The sequence below is a fragment of the Ambystoma mexicanum genome, chromosome 2p, assembly GCF_040938575.1.
Source record: "Ambystoma mexicanum isolate Mex_15411 chromosome 2p, UKY_AmexF1_1, whole genome shotgun sequence".
Lineage (NCBI taxonomy): Eukaryota > Metazoa > Chordata > Amphibia > Caudata > Ambystomatidae > Ambystoma > Ambystoma mexicanum.
Genome location: NC_090923.1, coordinates 1,433,574,514 through 1,433,601,550, shown reverse-complemented (window position 1 = coordinate 1,433,601,550; position 27,037 = coordinate 1,433,574,514). Strand labels below are relative to the sequence as shown.

The window sequence follows — 27,037 nt, the reverse complement described above, 5'->3', positions numbered from 1 at the left end:
GTGTGGCATTAAAGAAGTACTTAAGCCTTTTGAAGAAGCCCGAGGTAAGTCACTTGTAAATTAAACGATGTTGGACAGAGCTTTCAAATCGCACTGTTAAGTTAACACACTATCACTAAACGATGTGTCAGTCGCACAGCACACGGACATGAAAAATCTGCCACAAGTTACTATGGGTTGTAGTGAGCTCCCACTAAACCTTGGTATTTTTATGTGGCTGTGGTGGAGAAGGAAAGCTATTATGAGGACGTATCATCAGTTGAAATCACTGGCCAACAGCTTTCAGAGGAGAGGGAGACTGATATACATAATCACACTTTAAATATAGCTCAGGATAATTCATGTATGTACTCGGATAAACGCAATGTAACTTCCAGTTGCCCTCAAATTCGAGCACAGAATATTTCAGACAGACCTGATCCCCAGCCAATTCACATTATAAAACAGGAAGCACAACAAGTAAAAAGTCTACCAATTACATGGCTTCCTGTCCCCTATTTGAAAATAGCACTACCCAATACAAGATCTCTTGTAAAACACACAGTAGATGTTTTATCCAAGAACATAAGGTAGACATCATGTGTGTAACGGAAACTTGGCTCACTGATGCGCATGTCCCCACGATTGAACAAGTGACCCCACCTGGGTACATCTTTATTGGGAAACACAGCGAGAGTGGGTTGGGGGGGTGGAATTGCCATCATATGTGAGGAAGAACTGGCCATTTATAAGGTAGAAACAGATTGTGAGGGCTGTGAGATGTTACAAGTGAAATTGATACCTAATTTTAATTTTACTATAAATTTTGTACTGATTTATAGGCCGTCGGGAGATTCCGTAAATTTTAAAAGAGAACCTCATTAACATGTTATCACCATTACAATTGGTCAAGTCTGCCATTGTTAGGTGATCTCAATCTTTGGAAGGGACATTCCAAAGATAAGAAAGCGTTAGAGCTGGAGAAATTCCTAAAAAATGATAATATTACCATATATAACACCAAACCAACACATATAAAGGGGAACATCCTTGACTGGGTGCGGAGTAGTAATGTGGTATTGTCCGAAATTGTAACAGCCCCATGTATATGGTTGGATCACTCGTCCATCTCCTGCCACTTAAAACTTCTGACACGACTTAAGGCACAACATGAACTTCTATGCAAGGTCCAAAGTAGGCACTATCGGACCGTTGCAGCAACCAATTTGGCAGAGTTTATAGATATAGTGATGGAGAAAACAGATGATTTAGATGATTCAGATACCTTTGTAACCCAATATAATAATGAATTGAGGACTATGCTCTATGTACTCGCTCCGCTGAAAGCAAGCAATGTTAGAGATCCCCCCAATAATCAAAAGTGGTTCTCCCCAGCCTTAGCACATTTAAAAGCTAGCAAAAGGCAAGCTGAACATGTCTAGATGAAAGATAGGACCCCGGAAAATAAAACATTATGGAACCTCAGGGAAAAAGAGTACAAAGAAAAAATAATTGAAGCAAAAAGAAGCCATTTTAATGATTGTATTGATTCAGCAGAAAATCAAACAAGAGAACTTTTAAAACTTTTTAGATCCTGGGAGAAGCCCAAAGCACTTGGTCAAATCATTAAACCAATGAAAGACGAGTGTATCCATGTCCAAAAAGCTTTTGCAGACAAACTTCAGTGTGCTCAAACAAAAATCAAGGAAGAGCTGGATAGACAGAAATCCACCATTGTCAATAGGAAAGGGGAAAGGGAAACTCTTACGCATGATAACATAGAAAACAATGCTAGAGACCAACGTAAGAGACCACCAAATGAGGGCTTCGAGTTTTCTAGGACGTCCTTTATAGAAATTCAAAATACATTAAAAACAATGCATCCAACAAGCTGCCCAGGAGATCATCTCCCATCAAAGTTGATTTTAGAGCATATAGAAATATTCGCTCCATTTTTATGGAGGTTTGTTAATTCCACTTTTAGAACCGGTAAGATTCCACAAGTTATTAAAGATGTGGCAGTGACCCCACTTTTAAAGAAAGAAGGTCTAGACCCAAAAGATGCAGCCAACCTACGCCCTATTACTAATATGCTATTTTTGTTAAAATTTGTGGATAAAGTTACAACTATACTCCTTCAATCCTATCTGACAGCGGCCGATATTTTACATAAAAAACAGTCAGGGTTCCAACGTTGTCACGGTACCGAGACTGTTCTATTGGACCTCCAGACACAAATGACGTCCATGTTGGAAAAGAGCACATCGGGCCTGCTGGTCTTATTGGATTTAACTGCAGCGTTCGATCTGCTTGTCCATGGAATCTTACTGGAAAGATTGATGTCCGTGTGTAACCTTTCTGAGAATGCAATCGTATGGATGAAATCCTTCATGGAAGGTCGCAAGTCAAGGGTTCACTGGGGAGACTCATCATCCGAATCAGAAACCATCCTTTGTGGAGTCCCTCAGGGGGCTTGTTTATCACCCATGCTTTTTAACATATTTATTGTCCCACTATGCAGGGGATTGGAAGAACTTGGCTTTTTCTTTACAAATTATGCCAATGACTTCTAGCTGTTGGTAGGGCTGAGTGGAAATCATGCTATAGATCAAGAAAAGTTCAATCATGCCTACCAGAGTAGAAAATGCTGGATGTCATATAATTGGCTATGTTTGAACGCCACAAAAACAGAGATGATGATTTAAAGATCACAACATGCGAGAGACAGTCTAGACAAAACGTTTTAAAACTTTGAGGTTGAAGGTAGTAGGATAAGGGTGGTACACAAAGTAAAAACGCTCGGTAACTACATGGAGACAAGTCTGGATGCAGGGGCCCATGCAGAAGCCATCATAAAGAGTACTCATTAGCATTTAAAAGTACTAAGGCAGATAGCTCTGTTAGTTTCTAAAGAAAATCGGACCAAACTAGTCAGGACCGTTATACTCCCACGGCTTCACTATTGTAATGCCTTATTGTGTGGGGCCAAAAAGGAAAAAAAAAAATTGCAAAAGGTCCAAAATGCTGCAGTTCGAGTAGTCCATCAGCTGGGTCAGAACGAACCCACATCTGTGGCACAGAGGGAGCTGCGTTGGCTCCCAATTTCTGCTAGGATTTCTTTCAAAGTATTGATATTATGTCACAAATGCATCTTTAGACACGCCCCCCGTACCTTAAAGAAAAGGTAGTTATTCACCAGCCAAAGAGAAATCTTCAATCTGCACAGGCCTGCAACCTCAGGGTCGATCGGGTAAAAAAAGTGCTCGGGCAAATGTGCGTGCTTTCCCGTTCCAGGCGGCAAGGACCTGGAATTAATTGCCAGAGACTCTCTGCAAGGAGGAGGACCTTCCAGCCTTTAGAAAACTGTTGAAAACCAGATTGTTCGAGTAAAACTGTATACTTCAACTCCATACTTGTTTTAGTGTTTTTGTTTCTCTGTGACAGTGCCTCGATGTCCACGGGCTTTGGTGCTCAAAAAATAAAAATAACATAACATAACATTCATGCAATAAGATTCACTAATCTAATTCCCAGTTATAACCAGGTGGACCTTTACACTGAGGGCCCTTCAGAAGTTAGATAATAGTGCACCATTTAAGGAAGGTGTGTGATCCTGGGCAAATCCTTTAATCTCACTGGGCCTCATTAGGAGTCCGGAGGTAGCTCTGCTGTAAAAACGGTACAGCTGCCGCCGGAGTAATTTTTTTTCTGGTACCTGCCAATGGGGAACTACCGGGGCATTGCAGCCCTGGCGTCCCTCTGGCCAGGTGACAGAAAAAAGGAACTCCCCACTCCTATCAAGTCCCATTGGACTCAATGGGAATGGGGAGGACGGTAGCACCGGCACCACTCGTAATGGTGCTGGTGCTACCGTCAAAGTCTGCGGGCAGGTGCTGTTCCGCCTGCCGGGTCAGACCTGGCGGGCAGGAGGGCATCCGGCCCGCAAACCTGGACACTGCCGGTCCGGTAACAACGGTGCCGGTAAGCTTACCGGCAATGTTGTTACCGGACCGGCAGGGTTTTAATGAGGCCCATTGTTCCTCATCTGCCAAAATTGGTAGTGCTGACAAACAATCCTCCCTAAAAATGGGGCCGATTTAGGGGGTCATCTGCCAATCGGACAAAGCTGTAAATGAAGTGTAAAAACATGTCTAAACGTTTTAAACATGGCTTTTGACCTCATCTGCCACACCAGCGGATTTTCAAGGGCCTCATCACGAGTTGGGCGGTAATGCCGGCGCTATTAGCGCCGGCGCTAATAGCCCTACCGCCAAACCCCCCGGCGCTATTAGCGCCAGATGACGGGTTTGGTGGAAGGGTTGTTGCCCATTCCCCATTGGGCCCATTCGAAGTTGCGCTATTACCGCCGGCGGATTTCCTGCCGGTGGTAATAGCGCCGAAAATCAGCAATTTTGCCGTGGATTTCCCCCCAGCTAAAAGCTGGGGGGAAATCCGCCAAGGCCATGATCTGGCAGACCCTTAAATGCGGCGGTAATAGCGCTACCGCCGCATTAAAGGGTTACCGCCAGACTCGTGATGAGGCTTTGGCCCAAACTAACAGCACCATGGTCCATGCCGGTAACTTACCGACTCCACCATGGCGGAATGGGGAATTACCGCCCAGTCCGAGGTTGGCGGGGCGGTAATTCCCCATGCCGCCATGGCCCTTCCCCATTTTTGCCCCATAGGGCTCAATGGAAATGGGGAAGGCGCTAAGTACGGTGCCGCAAATTGCGGCACCGTACTTAGCACCAAGGTCCCTTTGCGGGTTGGATTTTAACGCCTGTAAAAAGCAGGCGTTAAAATCGCCAACCCGCAAAGGTACCTCGTGATCAGGCGTTAAGGGGTTAACGGCGCCGCCACCTTTTACGGCGCCGTGAACCCCTTAACGCCAGGGTTGTAATGAGGACCCTTGACTGGTTCAGGTGGGGGTCCCAGAATTAACCTTACGTGCCCCCGACTCCATTCACTCCACCTTCCAATAAACTAAAGCATATCCCTCCACCCCCATCTGATTCCAATGATGGCGGTTAGGCATTAGATTCACATGGAAGAATTAACGTAAATGCCTCCTGCCATGCACATGGCAGACGCCATTTGCGATTGTACTCCGAAGTTCAAAGAAAACACTAAAACTGGGGCTTGTCAGCGGTCACTCAGTGATATGATATGACATTTGTAAGGTGCCTATACACAGGTGTTTCAACTAGAAGAGGAAAGAAAATGAGCAACTTCCAACCAAAGAGAAGGGATGGAATGTTGCCCTCCATAAAACCTGGAGAGAAGCTCCTTAGGTGTATCAGGTTTGAAGCTAAATTATACACATTTCTGGTCATTGTTTCATTTTTGTAGCCACCCTCTGCAAGTTTCATTGTAGAGTGGGGGAATTTATAAGACACTTTTATCTTATAGCACCCTAGTTTACCCCTAGATCATATTATTCATATGGTATGAGTTGTCTTCCTGATCCTCATTTCCTTCAAAGCTTGCCAGCTTTTATACATCACAATATTGATGCCAAAACATGACAAAATCAGTCTGTGATTGATGGACGTCTTTGAGAGATGACTGTGTTAGGCTTACAGAAAGACATTTTAAGCAAATAACTTACAGACACACCATTATACTGAACTTTTGTTTGGAATCATATATTTCAGGTTTCAGTGTGCCAGGGTCCCAAGCCCGAAGCCCAGGAAAAAAAGAGACCTACAGAGGTTGAGAGGTTGAAAATATGATTGGAGCCGGGATAAGCGAGGAGAGAGACAAATAGAAAAGGGACAAATAGAAAGTTAGGCACAAAAAGCAATGCACATACCGAAATTGAGACAAATGGAGATCCCCGTGACTGGGCAGGGAGGCAGCGTAAATGTAATAGAAACAGGTCAGAGCACCTGGCAGTACCCCTGCACGAGATAGATTTGTGGACCTTTCCCGGTCTGACATACTTGCCAACATTCTGTGACCAAAAAGATGTAGGATTTTTCAAGTTTCAAAAATAATAATTTGCATAACAAGGACATCACAGGAAAATACAAAACATACATTGTTGGCACCGTTGACGCATTCTAAAATACACAACCTATCAAACAACACAACATGGAAAGATGTTCAAATGTTACAAATGTATCATTCTGAATGGTAAATTAACACCAAATTCAATTACCTAACTTCACAGAAGGTAATCACCCAGAGCTGGTAGGCAACACTTGCCACTACTCGGTAGCAGGAGCCTGGGCAGTACATATGTATTCCTGCAGTGCAAGTTGAACACTGAATGACATGGAGACTGATACCCCGTCAGTCTGATAGGCAGTTGCTGCGTGATGGTGTTACGCTCTGCCACTTGATTTCACTCGGGGTTCACCTATGGGTTGTCTCGGCAAGAGTGCAGGGCCGAGTCAAGTAGCTGTCAGGTCAGTGGATTGGTCTGAGCCCAATCTAAGTAATCCCCTATCAGCCCACTGTACAGACAGACTAATTAATGTGTTGGATGCTTTGTCCTGCAGCCTGCCTTAGTGTCACATAAATTACCTGCCACTGTAAAAAGCAGTAGGATCTGTCACCCAAATATGTAGGCGGTAGGACTGCTTAAAAAACAGTAGCCTACTGCCTAAATCTGTAGGGATGGCAAGTATGGTCTGAGTCCTAGCCCACTTGAAGCCTAGATTGGTGAGTACCTGCACTTCTTTTTCCCCCATTGAAAGCTGCTAATTAGTCCTAATAACATAACATGTCATTCTGTTTGAGTCCCTGGATTTTGTGTACAAAGAAATCAACCTGGACATCAAATGGAGAAAATCAAGACATGAAAATCATGACAGCTTCCGTGCGCAGTATAACCTCATGGGACACTCTCCCCCCAATTTCACCGTCTTTTTTGCAACGCAGTGGATCTGCTGAGCCCCAAAGTATGTTTTAGCACAACAAAAATTATTTGATTAACGAGAGGCTTAACCGGAAACGTGCAAGAGTTGGAGCCGATATTAAAGCGTGACGTGTTGTTGTGTAACCCGGGGACCAAGTGCACATTTACTGGCGTAAAATCAAGAACTACAATGTACGGATCTGCTACTGACATTTTCGGCACATTGCCATCTAACAATAGTAACAAGTCATCCTGGCTCGCAGCCTGGCCCTCTGTTCCAAGCCTGATGTACTAAGCGGAAAGAAACAACAATACTGTATGCTGCTGACCAGGGCCTTGGCTGCACCGACCATAACACGTGACAGATGGGCACTGACGTCATGGAACAGAGCATGCGACGGAGCCACTCCGCCTGCAAGGAGGAATCGGGCGGTAATGGTAAGCAGGCAGTGTTACAAGTACCGGCCGTGTTACTGCCACCTGTGTTTACCGCATGCAGAACTCCATGGTCAATTAAAAGAGACAAGAAGTGTTAACCGCATGCAGAACTTGTAACGGGCCCATAGACAGAGTGCACCAACAACTTTAAAGACTATAATGAATGAGGGAGAGGGGCAGTGACTTTACAGACTACACATGAGGAAGAGGGGCGCTCATTTTATTGACTGTAAGGCACATGAGACTAAGTGGCACTAACAGTCAGGACTCGTGAGGCAGAAGGTCACTAACTTTAGGGGCTATATAACATGCAACAAAGTGGCACTGAATTTAGGGGGTCCCCGGTCCCATAAACGTGCACAGAACAGGCAGAACCAGTGAATCTAGGAATTAAGAAATATGCATGAGACTCTGGGGTGCTTAATTCACGGCCTATGATGATACAGAGCCGCACCTTCTCTAGAGACTGGAGGAGATGACAAAGATTGGCATTGACTTCACGGACTAAAGCAGATAATAACAAAAGTACCAACTGTAGGAAGTGCTTTAAGTGGGACGGGGCTAGGCGGGGCCAGGCCCCAGCAGTCTCCAAAAAGTGAGGCTGAGCAGAGTCCCTGCCGGGGCCCCCCGGTCCCACCACAACATTGGCAGGACACATTATTTCACTGCGGCTGCAGGTGCGACCGGAGATGCGCCCACCATTAAGTCAGTCAAGCTGGCAGAAGTGCCAGCCAGAGACAGGGAGGCTGTGGCTGACTGGCATTTCTGTCAGTCACTGTAAATTCCTGTGGTGACCCCTCCCGCGAGGGGTCACCAGAGGAAGTCACTGTCCTTTTGATTCCCCATCCCCAGATCGCTGAGGTGTCTTTGGCCCTCAGCGAACCTGGGGACTCAGTGCCATATTTCTGTGTTTATAAAAGAATGCTTGAAAAGTAAACAATTTAAGCCATCTTTTATACGGCGTTGCCGACGGACAAAGACGCCTCAGGCATTGTCCATCGTCAAAACTTTATAAAAGCTGGATTGAAATGTGTACTTTTCAGGCCATCTTTTATAAACATAGAAGTGTTTAAAAAATATGGCTTGAAAAGTACGCAAACCATAAGGTATGCACACAAATATATAAAGGTCATATATTTATGTGTTCACTTTACTATGGTTTGTGTACTTTTTCAAGCCATCTTTTATAAACATAGAATGTACCATATTGAGGCCTGGCTCTACACTCAGCTCCTGCGCCCCTTTATCTTGCTGTCAGCATGCTGTGTCCTTTATGTGGTCAGGCTGAACTTGGCGTAAATGGTGGCTGTGGTTGGGATTGTAACCTTGCTTTGGGTGAAGGGTTCCAGATTAATGCCAATCCCGGGAATCGTCTGGTCCTGCAACCCTAGTGCCCCAGACGGTGCTTCTTGCAGGGAGATGAGGGAGCTGTTACTCATGTGAGTGGGAACTTTTGGGGGTTGCCCATTACAAGGTAGTGAGGGATGTGAGCTATTGGTGTCAGGGGCAGACAAGGGCTCATCATAGGAGGAAATTGGGGAGTTGATTAGGAGAAGGTGGATGCGGTGGAGGCACAGTGGCTAAGCCGTGTAGCTGTCTTTTGGCTTTGTTTCAGCCGTCAATGGATCAAATGCCCTTGCCGCCTTACGAATGGCAAGAAAATGCACATCCCCTGCTTTGTGCATGTTCTTCACCTTGTGGTCACACTCATTTTCTGCAATTGTGAGCCGGTGAAAAATGGGCACTGTGGTCAGGAAGGTCAGCTTTCATTTCAGACATGCTGACCATGTCAAAGAAGCACTGCAGAAACTGTCACTGTCCCAATCGAGAAAATGGTCAACAATGATGGAGCTAAGGGGCTTTCTGATGGTAAATGGCAATGTCGGGGGAGATATTCCCCCCCTCGTCCTACTTTGACCAGACTGCTATTTAGAATTTTTTTTTGTTTCCAGTAATTTATTGACGCTAACAGAATTACGAGTTATTCCCCAAAAATATAGTGATCATGATTTAGTATTGACTATTTGGGAGATTCCGTTGCCAGGTCATCAGAGCGATTTCCATACTTCAACAGTTGCTAATAACTCAGATAGAACTGATATGATATAATATGGTATGGCATTTATAACGCACCTATACACAAGTGTTCCAAGGCACAAGTGTCACTGCTTCAGATGGTCTGAGGGTTCGTTGGTTGATTAAAATGAGCGTCTTTCACAGACCTTTGCTGATGGCACCAGCTCTCTTGGCTGTTTACCAGATGCCTATTTCAATGTCTTGAACCTCTTTGTTGCTAAACGAACCAACTTTACGAAGTAACACTTTGGTCATAGATGTGGTTTAGATTTGTTAGTTCAAGCGTCATTGAGCAAAGCCCTTTTCTGAGATACAAAACAAATTAGCATTTAAAACCGAAGTTCAAGAATTGATTTAAGGGGCACAAGTATATATTGGCTCAGGACGGTGCTGAGCAGATGCTGTCGGCGCTGGCCGCAAAGAACTGTGAGGGAGTGAAGGGTCGTTTGGGCCCCCCCTGTACATTCTATACGAAATGGACCACTTGCTCATGCACTGGGGGGGGCGCCTCCATTGCCCTTATGCGAACATCAGCATAGGTGGGGCTATTGCAAGATACACTTGGCTTCCATTTTGTGTGCCCTCGACTCCATCTGTGGACTAGGCCGCACTCCGATACTACGAAAAAGCGTCTCTCCTCTCTGCAGCGCCGCGCAGAGCACGCTCATGGCCCCCACCTTTTCTTCCACTGTCTGAAGCTTCACCAATCCCTTTCTCATGGATGTGCCAGGGATAATTGAAACAAATAACAAAATGTATCTTCTCACTCTTCCTCTGTGATCCATGTCCTGTGTGTGAACCGGCTTGAACCATGATTTCTTGTAGCTCATCCATCTCCACAAATCTGCTCCTGCCCCTTTACGCCCGCTGTTGGAAAATGACTGCCAATGTAACCCTGTGCCCTCCTAAGATATTCTTTTGATGTACCATAAGTGTGACCCTACTGTGAAGCCCACCCCAGAGTGCCCCCACTAAATCCAGACCCCTGTCACACTATATTGTGTCCTAATAACATATGTCATTATACTCCCCACTTGCCTTGATGTGCTAAGACTCACCCCGTTACCCAGGTTATCTCGGAGGACAGGACCCCTGAGCTGTGTATCTCATAAAAGTCCCAATGAAAGACAATGTAATCATTTGATTGGTGGTCATTTATTATATGTCTAGTGATAGTTTCTCATGCCAGCTTAGTTAGTGTCAACTCTATCTCGCCGTGACCTCACCCTCACCTCTCCTGGACACCGGCAGCTGGACCTCGCGACACTCACCCTCCCGCCAACTGGGCAGCCTATCCGGAAGAAGCAGTGCCTACAGGACTATATGTAACATCGCTCCCCAACCAATCCTGTACTAATGTTATACCCTATGTTAATGACCTCATCAATGACGCTGTTTTACTTTATAATCTCATGCACATGTATTGTTTGCCAGAGCGCTCTCGAGGCAGCAGAGTTCTCTGGATGCCAATTTTATAAAGACTTGTTAACCTTGCAACTTGTTCTTAGTCTCATTACCTACTGGGATGTGTCATTTTTTATAATTTGTATTGGTGCAACGGGGAGTGAAACTTTACAGAATTCCTCTGAGATGTGGGCACTGCTTAAAAAAGATTTGACACAACTGCCATTGCAGATTAACCCAATAGCGGAAGAGTCTTGGGTGAGTTATTTAACTGACTTGTGTAAGGACCCAAGCCCTCGCCTTCAGGGACCCCATGAGATATCTGAAGATGAATGGATCCTTAAGTTTGATAGATATGACATCTTATTAGCATTTCGAGGGCTAGTAATTCTCGGGCTCTGGGCTTTTGAACCCACGGTTAAAGGCGTGTCCGTCACCTTGGACGGAGGTATTGGAAATCTTATTTAAGATGATTCCCAGGAGGAGGAGTCGCGGGGGTATAGCTCAGCGGCACCGTGCGCACCTTGGAAGCAAGACGACATGAACCAACACAAGTTCGATTCCCCGGGTCCACGCTTAGAAACCTCTGGGTGTTTAAGCACGTTATAAATACGCAACCAAGACAAAAACAATTAAGCAACCAAAAAAGAATAAACAAACAATTCCTGTAACAGCGCCTTGATGCCCATGGGCTGTGTGAGCGCTTTAAAAATGCAAATAAATAAATAAATGCCGAAATTAAGCTGCATCCCTTCATCATGGAAAAGATAGATTTTTGTCCCGATCTTCAGGAAGGGCAATCGGACGAATCCACAGAATTATTGCCCAATTGCACATCTTGATTCTCCTGGAAACTCTTTGCGGGATTGAGCCTTAAGCGTTTAATGTCCTGTGTGAAGGAATCTGGATGCTTTGACAAATTTCAGCCCGGATTTACAGCAGCACTGAGACCTTCTATGAATATGTTTGTTTTAGGCCTCATTAAAAAAAATAGCCTCAATTATGGGGCAACCAATTTAACTTGCGTTCATAGATTGTAGATTTGTAGGCGGAGAAGTGGGAGGACAAGTGGTCCTTTGTGGTGCGGCAAGTATTTTTTCCCTGGACACTAACTTGGAGGCGGAGCGTTGCAGCAGTGAGCAGCTACCAACTCTACTTAACATCATTTCCAGCGCGGAGCGCGTGCGGACAAGTGGGAGGACAAGTGGTCCTTTGTGGTCACTTGTGGACAGCGGTGGACAGCGGGGGACAAGAACCTTAAACCCCTCCAGGATCTACATAAGGGGCACCGGAAGAGCGGTAAGGAACCTGTTACACCCACATAGACGGCAGTTGGGCCGGGAGACTGCGGAGGGCGATTCTCCCTCTTTGATCCCTATCACCGCTCAATCTGTCACAGTGGGCTACGACACATATCGGTGGCCGATATATAACCTGCATAGCACGATCACAGTTTCACCGTAATCTACGGCATACCCCCCAGTCAGACGTGCGGTGGTGTGGCCCCTAAAGAGAATGACTAAAACTAAAGCAGGAAACACTAGGTACAATCTGCGAAAAGGCAATAAGGAAAAAGTGGAGAAACAACCCCCCAAGATAGCGAATAAGGCAATAGTAAATGGGGACAGTGATAAAAAGGTACTATTCCTGCCATGTTTGGGAAGGGTAAGCCTAAAGCTAATACGGGGGCGGATATTGCCGCACTAGAAAAAGAGACTCTTTCGCCCACTCACAATGGCAGTGATGTCTTAGACTACCAATTATCAAGATATCCACAATAATTCATTACTGGAGCTATGCTTATCTATCCAAAAATCAATGGCAACTTCAAGTAGACCAGTAACCTCAGTTGGAAGATCCCCAATTGTTGTTGAAGCACAGATCCTGAAACCGTGCTCATAAGGAGCAACAAAAGGACATAGAGATCCCCAGTCCTAAGTGCACAGACAACCGCACAGGCAACTCAATCTCGGATCTATCAGGTATACTTTCCATGCAGCCCACACCCATCCCATCAGCACAACCAACGATGGGACGACTGTCTGCCTCCCCCAGCCTCTTCATGGATCCTGAAGAATTGGACCACACGGGCGAGTTGTGCAATGGGATGCCGAAAGACTCCAATGGCTTAGCCATAGCGGAGTTGCAGGCTTCCATGGCATCTCTCCAATTTGCGCTGAAAATTTTATTACAGTTGTGTGGGAGGATTCACACAAACACCATCATTCAATTGGGGACAACGAATCCGACTGGTAGCATGGATCCAGCATCGTTAATACCACCTGTAAGGGAGGAAGCTCCAATACTTACGGATCCACCGGACATAACAAATCCGGAGGAGACCGAGGAGGTTGATACGGCAGCACCATTAACCAAAAAGCAAAGCAGACAACAGAAACGAGATGCTGCGAAGAACGCAGTGGTAGAAATCGCCTCTCCTCTACCGGCCACCATTCCCACGGCTGCTCGATCAAAAAAAAGCAAAAAAAGGGGTCGGAAGGCAAAGAAACGTGCAAGAAAGGGGGTGGGATCTTTATCAGGCTGGATAATTCCAGACCCATTGCATGAAGCTAAAAGCGTGGCCCATGAAGTCGCGGACTCTGAAATATCGATCAGTATCATCGGTGAATCGACTAAATGCTCGACACCAGGCCGAATTGGAAAAACTGATGGTGAAGAGGTCTGTGCATCCGTGGGGGGAGAGGAATCTGAGGAAGTGGAGGACACCTGTGCAAGTAAAATCTGCATAATTAAAAATCTATACCAGAAAAAAAGAGACGTATGGTTGACAAGGACGGAAGTACTGGCTAAACTACACATGATACCACAGTTACGTGTTATACGCTCGGAAGACTTCCTGTTTGTCGAACCACTGGAGGTGCGCAATCCAAATGTTTCAGCTCTCCACTGTAGCGTGCTAGCATCGGCACTGCTGATTCGAACCCATAAGAAATCTCTAATGCAGATTGGTGTGGAAGTTGATGCGAATAAAGATAAGGAAGATCCTTGCTTGCCCAGCAAGGATTATGGGACACCCGAGAATAAGGTTGGCAGATCCCCGCAACCATCTAAGGAGAAGGTCCAATTAACTGATATTCAGAGTACTCTGAAATGGATAGCAGACTTGTTACCGATGGTGCTTCGGCAACCATGAGATTGCTCCCTATTGAGCTGGAACACCCATGGACATCAGCATCTTCTCTCGGATAAGGGCTCTCTGGCATTCATTAACAACTACCCTATTATATTATTGCAAGAAACTTGGTGGACATCTCCCATGGATATCGTTGGGTATACGACATATCACACGCTGGCGAAAAAAGGAGAGCGGGGGCGCCCATACGGGGGTCTATCTATTGGAGTGACTAATAAGATCTTGAGTAAAAAGATACCAGCGATCAATTGTGATTATATATGTGCCGTTGAAGTGAATCTCAACATAAAAGGATTAAGTGAAAGAATACTATTAGTCAATATTTATAATCCCCCTGGTGCAAAGCTAAGAGAACTTATCCAAGAAACTATGCATGAACTTCTTGCTGAATGGAGATCAAACAATGAGAAGTTCCTTGTTATTGTTGCTGGGGACTTAAATTGTCATATCAACAAGGGTGGAGGCACTGGTAATAACCCTCTGTTATCCAAGAACAGCTTATGGGACCTCCCGTCTACTGATAAGGAGGGGGAGGGTTGGCTGGGTTTTTTTGGCTGCTGGGAACTTGAAATAATTAATGGGCGCACACAAAGTGACAGGCCTGGTAGGAATACTTGGAGTAATAGTAGATCGGGAAGTACTCTTGACTACATCTTCACTAGCTGGGAGGTGGCCCTGATAGTTTGTGATATGGTGGTAAAAGAATGTGAATGGAGTGACCATGACCCCCTGATTCTGACTATGGGAGTCTCGGCCCCCAGAAGGGAGGAAGTCAATCTGGGGTACTTGTTGAGTAACCACTCCCAAAATCGTATTTCCTGGTCGGATAAAAATATATTAAAGGCCACTATGGCTATGGAAGAATGGGGCCCTGATTTGATCAAGCAATTCTATCATATGTCACCAGTGCAAATTGAGAAATGGATTAGTGATTTCTCGGGCAAACACGGCTCCTGTAAAGTGAGAATGATAGTGGGAAAGACCGAGAAAGAGGTTGTTTATGACAGGGACATTAGAGATAGAAAGCGAAAGCTTAGAAGTGATATCCGACGGATCAGAAATGGCCCTCTAACTAGAGTGGAAACTGCCATTAAGCTGAGGAAAGTGAAAAATGATTATCGGTGGTGGTTAAAAACACACAAAAGGTCAAGAAAATTGGCAAATTGGCAGCACACGGTCAGCACATTGTGTAGTAGAAACACTCGGAAGATCTGGTCTATGCTAGGTGAAGTCAGAGGACAGAAATCTACATACATGGTCAACCCTATAGGTAACAATGAATGGACCACTTATCGGGAAAAGCGTAATGGTGGGATTAGTAACAATATTAACAACCCGGTGCATATGAAACCTAAAGCTCACCCTTTTGTGATAACTATTAAAGAGCTACAAAGCAGAATTGAGGAGTTAAATTCGTCCCGTGCCCCGGGGCCTAATGGACTCTCCAATGCGGTGCTGAAGCGTAATCCTCTTTTCTGGGCCTGCCTACTTAAAATACTATTTAGGAAGATTCTGTATGAGGGCCAAATACCGCCATCTTGGCAGGTAGCAATCCTCATACCTGTGTTTAAAAAAGGCAATAGAACCGAACCTGAAAACTATAGGCTATTGTCCATGTTGGACTGCACTGGCAAGATATTTGCTGCTCTTATACTTAGTGAACTCCTAAAATGGGTGGAGAGCGCGGGCATTTTGGATAAATTTCAATGTGGCTTTAGGGCTGGATACTCGACCACACATAATCTGTTCATAATGAATACATTTAGAATTAAGGCCTTAACACATTCTAATCCTCCATTGTATGCACTCTTTATAGATTTTAGGGCTGCTTTTGATTCGGTGAATCGTTCTCTCCTATGGAAGAAACTCAGTAGATTGGGCTGCCCTGAAACCTTACTTTATTATTTAGAACTCCTACACACAAATAATACGGTACAGGTATGACTAGATAATGCTGGGGCAGTGACTAAACCCGTTCCCCAGACTAGAGGAGTGAAGCAGGGATGGGTCACAGCCCCCACTCTGTACAACTTATTCTTATCGGATGCGCCAGAATGCTTACAGGGAATCAACAACTGCCCACCAAAGATTGGCCCTAGTCATTGTCCCATGCTTGCATATGCAGATGACTTAGTGATCCTCGATCATACCTTTAGTGGGATCCTAAGATCTGCTAAACAGCTATGGGATTATGCTGAGGCCAACGAACTTGAGATCAATATCAGCAAAACAAATCTATTATTGTTTTCGGCAGGAAGAGTAGCCAGACCCCGCATGATGATAGGAGTGATTGAAATTAACTATACCCCCAGCTATAAATATCTAGGTGTTGAATTTGATCATAAGGGAAATTATCTTACCTGTATTCAATTGCGCAGAACAAAAGCAACACAACTCACAGCACTCGTATACAAATTCACGCGAGAACGGAGTGGTTTCTCTATATGGGCGGCACGACAATTGTATATCCAATGTTTGGCCCCGATGGTCACCTATGGGCTTGATCCCCTCTACAATATGAACTTGGGGTGGCTACAGCTGGTTGAGGGTAATTTCTGGAGGAAAATCCTCGGCCTCCCCCAGTGTATACCCATGGCCCTGATTAGATTGGAACTAGGAATTAGTTCTCTCAGGGCCACGGTTTTGAAAAAACGGATGGAATTATACATCCGTCTTAAGAACGACCCTGTGAATGGCCTTCTAATTAGTATCAGCAGGGAGATGGAGGCAGGCAAACTGAAAAACTTTGAAACCCAGCTGAAAAAACTATGTGAGGAAACCTGCTGGCAGCCGGAGTGGGGTCGAGAAAACAATTGCCTGTTCAACAATTTTGAGTACCGTCTCAGGTTATGGGACTGGCAATGTAATTATATTCACCTTGAAGGGCTGAAAAGTTACAGCTTTGTCTCACACGTTCTCTACACTTTTATGAAGGCGCAGCCTTATTTAAACCTCTGTCCGTCGGATCAATTGAGGCGCTTCCTTCTACTCCTTCGTATTAACCATCTCCCAATATTGGCGGCCAGGGGTCAGGAGATGGGCCTAGAAAAAACGGAGAGGTATTGTAGAATCTGTGACCTGCCCAATGAACTTGAAACTGCTCGACATGTTCTAACATTGTGTATTGGGATGAGAGCTAGCTATATTAAACATCTTGGTAGATTTGTGCATAACTCTGAATACATAGAGCAAGCAGAATTCTGGATACAATGTGTCAATACCCTTAACCCTAAACTACATATGGCACTATACCAGGTATGGCGGGATGCTTTTGCTTGTGCACTACAAACCCACAGAGGGAGCCTTGGTGTATTAATTATGTAATGGGAAATGTACATGCATGCTTGTCTATCCCTTCTCTTATCTACACCTGTTCAAGGAACATAGTTAAACAAAGATGTTTATGTATTTTATTTAGGTATTTATAGGAGGCTGTATAGCTGCAAATCTTGTACATTTTGAAATATTATATGATTATAGGATTCTATGAGGATGAATACCTAATTATTATCTATTTATTTCTTTTATCTCTTTTATGTGGAATATGTGTAAAGTTTGTACGTATGTACTAAACTATATCACATTAATAAATAAATAGTAGATTTGCATTTGATGGTGTAGACCGCAATCTTTTTTTTTTAAAACATATTTTTATTAATTTCATATCATAAGCCAACAACATATTTAACCAACATAAGCACCCTCCCAGCCACCCCCTCTCCCCCCGGAAGAATCTCTCCACATTCCGATCCACATCAAGAAAGTTTACATGCTATATAAGTCCGAAATTTTAATATTGTGTGGGCACCATTGTTGCATATATTCCGACTTCAAGAATTCTAAACCCCCCCCCCCCCATTCCTTCAAGAAGGAGTTCTTTTGGTCTTGCAGGTTGTGCGTAATCTTTTCCATCGTCATTTGCGACCACACCTTCTGCAACCAGGTGAATACTAGTGGCGGATCTTGTTTTTTCCAGTTTTGGGCAATCGTTGCCCATGCCGCAATGATTAGACCCATGAGGCTTCTCCATTGTGCTTTATTTAGTTTCTTGGCCTGTGAGTCCTTAAAGCCGCACAACCATACCCACTCCCCCATTTGGTCGGCCTCCGGGAACATTTTCGATATTTCAGCTTGCACTTCCCTCCAGAAGCCCTTGACACCCTTACGGTCCCACCAAATGTGTCTCCATGAGCCGGATGACCGGCATCCCCTCCAACAGCGATCTGACATTGCCGGGTACATTGTTTTGAGCCTCTCTGGAGTATAATGCCATTGAGTAATTATTTTAAGCCACATTTCTCTGGTTTGCACTGCCCGGGTGAGTTTTGGGATTCCCTCCCACAGCTCTGTCCATTGCTGTCTGGGAATCTCTTCCCTCAGCGTACTTTCCCATCTTTTCATTTATGTCCATTTGATTTCTTCGTCTTGTGTGTTGATAAATTGGTATAGTGTGGACACCAATTTCTTGTCTCCTGGATTGGTGATTAGGAATTTTTCAAAAGGTGTTAGGTCCCTGGAGGCACACTGAAAGATCTCTGGTGTGGTAATCCAGTGTTTGATTTGTTCATATTTGTATCTATCCGCTTCTGTGAGGTGCCACATTTTTTTTGCAGTCCATAAATGATCTTATTTCTTTGTTTTGGACCATTTCCTCTATTTTCCTGCATCCTGCGGCTTCCCATTTTTCAAATGCCCCCGGATCAAGACCCGGAGGGAATTGTGGATTTCGATTTATGGGCGTGAAGGGGGCCAGTGTGGTGGTCATTATTCCCCTCTTGGGTTGTTCTTCCCAGGCTTCTAAGGTGGTTTTCATGACCTCGCTTATGCGTAGGTTCAGATGCTTATGCTGTTTTTGCTTCCACAGTAGGTCCTCCAGGGGGGTCCTGGCAACCGCCCTATCTTGTGTAACCCAGGTTGATCTTTGACCATCCCCCAGCCACTCTTTCAGGACCAAAAGTTGTGCTGCTTGATAATATCTCCTGAAGTGTGGAAGTGCCATTCCGCCTGACTTGGTTGGGGCTATAAGGATGGCTCTGGCCACTCGTGGGGGTTTCCTGTTCCACACGTAGGCCGAGATAGCCTTTGACAGAGCCTTAAAGAAGGAGTTTGGGACCGCTATTGGGAGGGCATGGAAATAATATAACACCCGGGGGAGTATGTTCATTTTCACGGACTGTATTCTGCCCCACCAGGAGACCCTTAGCGGATTCCACCTATCTAGATCTTTCTTCACTTTAGCCAGCAGCTGTGGGTAGTTTCTCGCAAAAAGCCCATCCACCTTGTGTGTGAGTGTCACCCCAAGGTACTTGATACCCTCTTCTGCTATTTTTAGTCCCAGGGAACCCGCCTCTTCTATCAGTTGTCCCCCGCTAAAATGAGTATCTCAGATTTCTTCTTGTTTATTTTTAATCCTGAAATCTCTCCGAAGACCTCAAGTTCTTTTAGGGTTTGTGGTAGGGAACTAGCCGGGTCCTCTAGGGCCAGGAGCATGTCATCTGCGTATGCTATGACTTTGTGTTGTCTGCCCGCCATCTCTATCCCCCTTACCCCAGCCGATTCCCTCGATTTGATAAGGAGAGGTTCCAAGAATATGGCATATAAGAGGGGGGAGAGGGGGCAACTCTGCTTAGTTCCTCTTGGGATCTGCACCCTGTCTGTGACCTCCCCGTTAATTGCAATTCTAATGGATGGGGATTTGTAGTTGGCTTTGACCATATTTATAAATTGTTCTCCGAATTCCATGTGGTGCAGTGTCTTAAAAAGAATGGACCACTCTGCCCGGTCGAATGCCTTCTCGGCGTCTAAGGACAGTAGTATTGCCGGTGTATGGGTAATGCCTGTTTTTTCTACCAGGTGTATTATTCTTCTTAAATTGTCATGTGTTTGCCTGCCCGGTATGAAGCCTGATTGGTCTGAGTCTATTAGGGTCGGGAGGAGGGGAGACAGTCTAGCAGCCAGAACCTTGGTGTAAATCTTTGTGTCCAAATTCATCAGGGCAATGGGGCGGTATGAACCCGGGAGGGTGGGGTCTTTACCTGGTTTATGGAACACTAGGACCTTTGCCTCATTAATGGAGGGGGTAACATTTCCAGTGTCCTTAAATGTGTTCAGTAGCCTGGTCAGGACTGGAGTGAGGATGTCTGCATATTTTTTTATAGAAGGGGGCCGTGAAGCCATCTGGGCCTGGTGCCTTAGAGTTTGGAAGATCTGCTATTGCCCTCTGAACTTCTTCTTCTGTTATCCGTGATTCCAGCACTAATTTGTCCTCCTCGGATATTTTCGGGAATCGGAGAGATTGTAAGAATCTGTCTTGTTTCACATCATCTGGGTGCTCTCACATGTAGAGTTCTTCATAGAAGTCCTTGAAGGCCACCCCCATGTCCTTAGTGCGTGTTTGTATTATTCCATTTGCATCTTTGATGTTCACTAAAGTCATTGAATTTAGTTTTTCTCTGAGTTGTCTTGCAAGGTATTTATCTGCCTTGTTAGCCTTGATGTAGTTTTTTTGTTTTAGATATAGAAGGGATCTTTCAGCCTTTTTATTACGAAGCATATCCAGTTAACCCTGTACATGTTTCAGTGTTTTTTTGAGGCTTCTGGTGGGGTGGACCGCCAGCTCCTCCTGGATGTCTGTTATTTTCTTTTCCAGCGTTCGTTCCCAATCATGCTTCTGCTTATCCTTGGTGGCCTTGAACGCTATAAAGTGCCCCCTGATCACTGCCTTGAAAGCTTCCCAAAAGGTCCCAGGAGGTACTTCTCCAGTGTCATTCATTTCAAAGAATTCTTTGATTTTGTCTCCTATTGCTTGTCCCAACACCTGGTCCGTGAGAATGTCCGGCGGCAGCCTCCACCTCCAGAGGCCTCTTTCCCTTTCGGGAGTCTGAATGTCCAACCACAGCGGGGCATGGTCCGACAATGCGATGTTGCCCTTTTCCAGACCCTGTATCTTCTCTATCAGTCCCACCGACACCCAGAAGTAATCTATTCTCGACATTGTGTTGTGCACATGCGAGTAGTACGTAAACCCGCTTGCCTGACCCTTCAGTTCCCTCCAAGTGTCTCGCAGTGCCAACTGCTCCATTTTCTGTTTGAGCTGTTTTGATGGGGCCCCCTGACCTTGAGAGCCTCCCGCACTCCTATCCACTCTAGGTTGCCAGGCCATGTTTAGGTCACCTCCCAAAATTACCTCCCCTTTCTCAAACCCCTCTAGTTTCTCCAGGGTGTCTCGGAGGAAGCCGTCTTGCCCTGTGTTTGGTGCGAATATTGACGCTAGGGTTAGCCGGAGACCCCCAGAGTGTGACATTTGCAAATGCGTACCTCCCTTCCCTGTCTACTTGAGAGTGTAAGGGAGCTGTCGCCAGACCCTTTTTACCTGCTATCATCACTCCTCTCTTTTCCCCAGCGTTCGCCTGTGCCCAGACCGTGTACCCTCTGAGGGTTACCTTCCGTCTATCCTGGGCTTTTATATGGGTCTCCTGGAGTAACAGAACATCCACCTTCTCCCTCCTTAGCAGAGCCTCCACCTTTTTCCTTTTCACCGGTGAATTCAGCCCCCTCACGTTTAGTGAAAGGAATCTAAACTTCTCCATTTTATTCAGTCTATCGGTGCTGCTGACTTTCCCGCTAGTTGTGATCTTGTCTCTCTTCCGGGGTTCCCCTCACCCAATTTCCCACCCAAACTCCCCAACAACCCCTTAACAGTTAACAGAAACTCAACTTTCATCCCGAGGAGGGCACAGGCACCTAAGGTTGCTAGGGCGTTACGCCCATCGCTCCTTGCCCTCACTTGACTCGGGAAAAACTTTGCGAGGAGTCCTAAACCCTGCATCATCCTCAGACCTGGATAGAGTCCTTTCCTGGACCCCCGCCAGGCCACGGTGCGTCTATTCTTCCGAGAATGCAATCTTAGTCTACTCCCGCCTATCCCCAACTTGTATTGGGCCGACGATTTGTGTCGGAGCGTATCTTCTACTCCCCAGCGGGTTGCCCCGAGAGCCCACCCCCGTTCTGTTTCTTTTTTTTTTTTTTTTTTTTTCGCACAGTGTCCCATCCTCTCAGCCTCTTATACGGCTCCCCCTTGGCTCTGGCTCCCCTCGGGTCCATCTCCTCCATTTGCTGGCCCATTATACACAGGCCTTCCTCGCTGGAGGTCACTCTTTTCTGTTTGCCCTCCCACTCGAACAGAAGGCCAAAAGGGAAAGTCCACTTATATCTTATCTCCTTCGCTACCAGTTCCCGCACCAGTGGGGCCATCTCCCTCCTCTTCAGTAGTGTCGCCGATGCCAGATCCTGATATAACTGAATGTCGGCCCCGTTCATCCTAATGTGCTCCATTTGCCTCGCTCTCCGTAGGATCTGCTCCTTCTGAGGGTAAGATGAGAGAGCGGCGAGTGCATCCCGTGGTCTTTCTCCAGGGGCGCCCGTTCTTCGCGGCTCCACCCGGTGCACCCTGTCGATTCCAATGTTCGCTGCTTCTAACTCCTCTAATATATCTCTGAATACTTCTTGAACCGCCGTCTTGAGGTCCTTATCCAGCACTGACTCGGGCATGTACTTAATGCGGATATTGGATCTGCGGGATCGGTTTTCCAAGTCTTCACACTGGATTTCGAGATTATGGGTTAACCGAACTAGGTGTTCCTGCGTCTCACTGTTTTTTCTTGCTTCCTCTTCTACATTTTGCACTATTCTCTCAATGGTATCTGTCCTTTCCTCCAATTTGGCGACATCCAATTTCAGTTCCTGGACTGCCTGTCTCATATCGTTTCTCATTGAGGTAAATTGGTCTTGAACTGTAGACATGGACTTGTCTTGCAGCTCCTTGCACCAGGCATGCATGTCATCTTTTGAAGGGGGGAGATTGCCCTGGTTCGGGGGGGGGGGGTCCGTTGTGGCTTCTTCTGCCGATCTGTCCCTTGAGGATGCCGTGGCCTCCGACGACCACATGTGGAGTAAATTGGAGTCTTGTCTGGGTGGCTGCGTCGACGCTTGAGACGCGCCCCCCTTCCCTTTCGCCCTGCACATTTTTCAGTTGCTGCAGTTAAGACTCCTGACGTCTCTTGAGGAGTTATGGTGTGACCTCTCTGGTTACGGGATTGATCAGCATAGAGACTGTTCGTAGCAATGATTTACTATGTGGGGACCATTTCCACAGCCCCTTGCAGCCACTCCCTCTGTCCGTGCTATGGTGTTTGACAGATGCTGGGGGCTGTGTGAGGGGGAAGCTGTCTCGCCGATGTCGTGCGTCTGACCGGGGGCAGGTGTCCTTATGTGGGTTGGTAGGGGTAGGGAAGCCTTGCTCGCGCTCTCACCTCGGTCTCTTCTGCTCCTTTCCTCCGCGGCAGTGGCCCTCCTTCCCGCCGCTCTCCTGTGTGTCACGCGTGGTCTCGGCGGGGATCCGATGGGGGCCCACAGCCGCCTATCCCGCTCCGTAAACTGGAGAACCCTTCTCTTCCACGCCGCCTGTGCGCGGGGAGGGGAGTGGGGGGGAGGCCTCACAATAGCCCCGATGCCCCCACCGCACCCGCGGTTGCTTTGCCGATGTGGGCGCGAGGTGTCCGTGGTCGCCCGCGTGTTGTTGCCCTTGGCGCTTCTCCCAGGTAGAAAGTTTGAAGGTCCTGCGCGCGCCTCCTGAGCTTCTGGGCGGTCCTCCTGGCGGCCTCTCCCGGGAGACTGCTGTGCTTTCCCTCAATGGGGGAGGGGACTTGCTTCTCGCGGTGGCGAAAACAGCCCTGGGGGTGCTCGTTGCGAGAAATTATGCCGCTCTTGTACCCGCTGCTTCTACGAAGTAGCTGGTGAGGATCCGGTGCTGAGTCTCTCGGATTTCGCTGTTCACTGTGCTTTATTGTTGGCGGCCCAGCGGGAGCGCGGCTCAGACGCGACCTCCTCTGCCGGCGGCCATCTTGGAACCCAGACCGAAATCTTTTATGGGGTAAGCTCCAACAGAGGGACTGTCCGTTGTATTGGCTGACCATTATTAAAGACCTATAGAGCCAGACCTCAATGCAAATTCGATTGAATCATTCTGGACAGTTATCGTAACCAGTCCACACTTTCCGGGGGTTAAAGCAGGGCTGCATTTTGGCCCCTTCTTTATTTAATGTATTTATCGCTGATTTGGGAGACTGGTTGAGTAAGGCTTGTTCATTCCCCCCGAAGTCTGGTGAGGAAGCAATTCAATGGCTGCTTTATGCAGACGATTTGGTTCTCCTGAACAAACATCAGTGGGATTACAAAGACAAATATGTTGGAACTTTATGCAGAAACGAATGGCTTTAAAATCAGTACAGAAAAATACAATGTATTAAGATTTAAAGGTGGTATTGAAATGCAAGAAGTTGGTATTTAAGTGGTATCTTTATATTCTTCTGCTCTTGGTGTTGAACAAGTATAATACCTTGGAGTCTGTATAAATAATAATGTTGAAACTCCATGTATAGATCAACTACATCAGGAGGCCCAACCTGCTCCTGCTCAGGGCCTGATTATTCATTGCGGGTTTTGACGATACTCGATTCATCCACTTTTAAAATTCTATGGCCAGATGGTAGGTTCCAATCCTTGTGTATGAATCTGAGAGCAAGTGGTATCTTAATGCCCTTAGTTGGAACGTCATTGAGGGACTATTCTGGAAAATAATTCTCTCCTTGCCCTGGAGCATTCCTATATGGGAGGTTCGTTTTGAACTGGGCCTTTTATCACTCTTCAGTGTGGTAGGATGGAGAGCATTGTATTTTTTTAGGAAGTGCTTCTTAGGCCAATCAAATTCGATACTGCCCTCTCTCGAAAGCCTACAAATCTGACAGGATCTTAGTAAGATGGAAGAAAGCTTGTCTAGAATTAATGACTTAGGCAGATGTCTCTATAGACCAGCAGTGTTCAAACGGTGGGGCGGGACCCGCTAGGGGCCGTGGACTCATGTCCAGGCGGTCCCACACCCACATTATGAAAAAATAAAAAAATAAATTTAAAAAAATAAAAAAATATATATTTGTTTATGCAATTTTATTTAATAAAAAAAATCGATACAGCAGTCTAGATTCTAGACAAAATAAAATCTGGTCTTCAGCATGCAATGAATATCGTTTGTAATGGTACCATTTACTTGCACACGGCTATCATAACACACAATATTCATTGCATGTTGAGGACCAGATTTAGCATATAGAATAATTCTTCTTCTTTCTTTGGACTGCATCACACGATGATCCATGCTCTAGAAAGACTTGTTGATAAGCTGTGCCTTTTCGGGATGGGAGTAAGAGTGGTAACAGGGTTAAAAAAAAGTCTGCTCTAAAATCCAGCATTTTAACCCATTATTTTAAAACATTTCCTGGGGGGAAAACCTCCACCAGCCGACACCCCCCCCACACCCCTCCCGAATCCGTCTTGATTGGTTAAGGCCTCCCTCACTACCCTCGGTTGCTATGGCATATCGGAGGGAAATAGTTATGCCCCGCCTCTTAAAAATTTCACCAGTCGCAGCTGGCCCTGGGACTGTGCTGGTAGCAGGGTGGGAGGAGCCCAGAGACTGTGCTGTGAGTTGGATGGGAGGAGCCATGGGATAGTGGTGGGAGTAGGCTGGGGGAGCCCAGGCTCTGTGGTGGGGTGGAGAGAGCGCAGGTACAGGGCCAGGAATGGGATGGGAGCCCAGTGACTATGACGGGAGCAGGTGGACAATAGTTCATAGCCATTTGGACTTCCTGTCCATTTATTTTTGGGGGGTCCCGGCCAACCCACATTTTGCTCAGTGGGGCCCAGGCCAAAAAAGTTTGAAGACCACTGCTATATACAGTTTGCTGCATACCCCGGATACATCAAAAACATTATTGTAGTTTTACGATTGGCAGGATACAATCACTCAATGAAAGGTTTACAAAATGTTTGATAATTTTAAATATGAGGTGAAGGCACTCAACTCGGTTCCAAGGTATATAGAAAGGTTTCCAACTACACCCGTGACTGGTCCTTAAGAGTGCGGTTAAACCTTCTGCCAACAAAGGAAGTCCAAGGAAGAAGAAATAAATGGACTAAGGAAACTCATTATTATATTGTCCGAATTTGTCAGAGACAAGAATTGGACACATGAGCACTTTCTTTTATCATTTTAGAAATACTTTTGGATGAGGATACATGGGCAATCATATTCAGCAGGCATTATGTGATTTTAATCCTAGCTAATATTAGGTATTTTAGGAAAATTGTGGTCTTTTAGCTGCTTATGGTAAATAGTGCTCCCCGCACTGCAGCCATCCAGGTAAGGCCGCCCACAGCCCCAGGCCTCGGCACCCCCATAACTAAGGGAAAAAAAACCCACCCGTGGCCAGGCCCGCTTCCCTCCCCAACTCGCCACATCCCTCCCAGCTCCCCTTCCTGGACTCCAGCCCTCCCGCCTCCCATCCCGCCCCCCGAGCCCTGATTGGAGCTTAGCTCTGTGTATACCAGGTCCATAGACCTGCGTGAGCCCACTCGGCACCTTGCACTGCAGCCATCCAGGTAAGGCCAAGCCCACAGCCCCCAGGCCCCGGCACCCCCATAACTAAGGAAAAAAAAAAAAAATACACCCGCGGCGAAGCCCGCTTCCCTCCCCAGCTTGCCACAGCCCTCCCAGCTCCCCTTCCTGGACTCCAGCCTCCCGTCTCCCATCCCGCCCCTGAGCCCTGATTGGAGTTTAGCTCCGTGTGACATTTTGATTTGGTCCAGAAGCACGGTGAGAGACGCGCCCTTATTCAACCGTCTCACCCCACCCCAGAGGCAGGTAACTCCGGCTGCTTCCAGAGAGCCCCTGGGCCCACAGCTTTTACTTCCTCTGCCCACTCTAGCGCCATTGCTGACCACTGCCCCTCTCCCCCCACCCCCTGCTTCCTTCACTGAGAAGCCTTCTTCACTGGTCTTCCAGTGCAGCCCTCTGCCCGGTCGCCCCAAGGCCAAGGTCGGCTCCAACAGAGGGAACTCCAGGAAGTGACGGCAGGAGTCCACAGGGGAAGACAGGTGCCAGCCGTCAACCATCAACTACCAGTAAGGTAGGAGTGGCCTGGGTTAGGAGTAGATCAACCACTCTACCCTATAATCCTAGCCATTTAACAATCCGATATAAAACAGTTCCAAAATGTATTAGAGTT

General features: G+C 46.4%; 1 protein-coding gene across 3 annotated transcripts in view; it reads right to left on the bottom strand.

The window, feature by feature from the left end:
- NOS3 (nitric oxide synthase 3) overlaps window positions 1-27,037 on the bottom strand; it is a 937,759-nt gene that overhangs the window by 838,068 nt on the left and 72,654 nt on the right. The window lies entirely within an intron of this gene.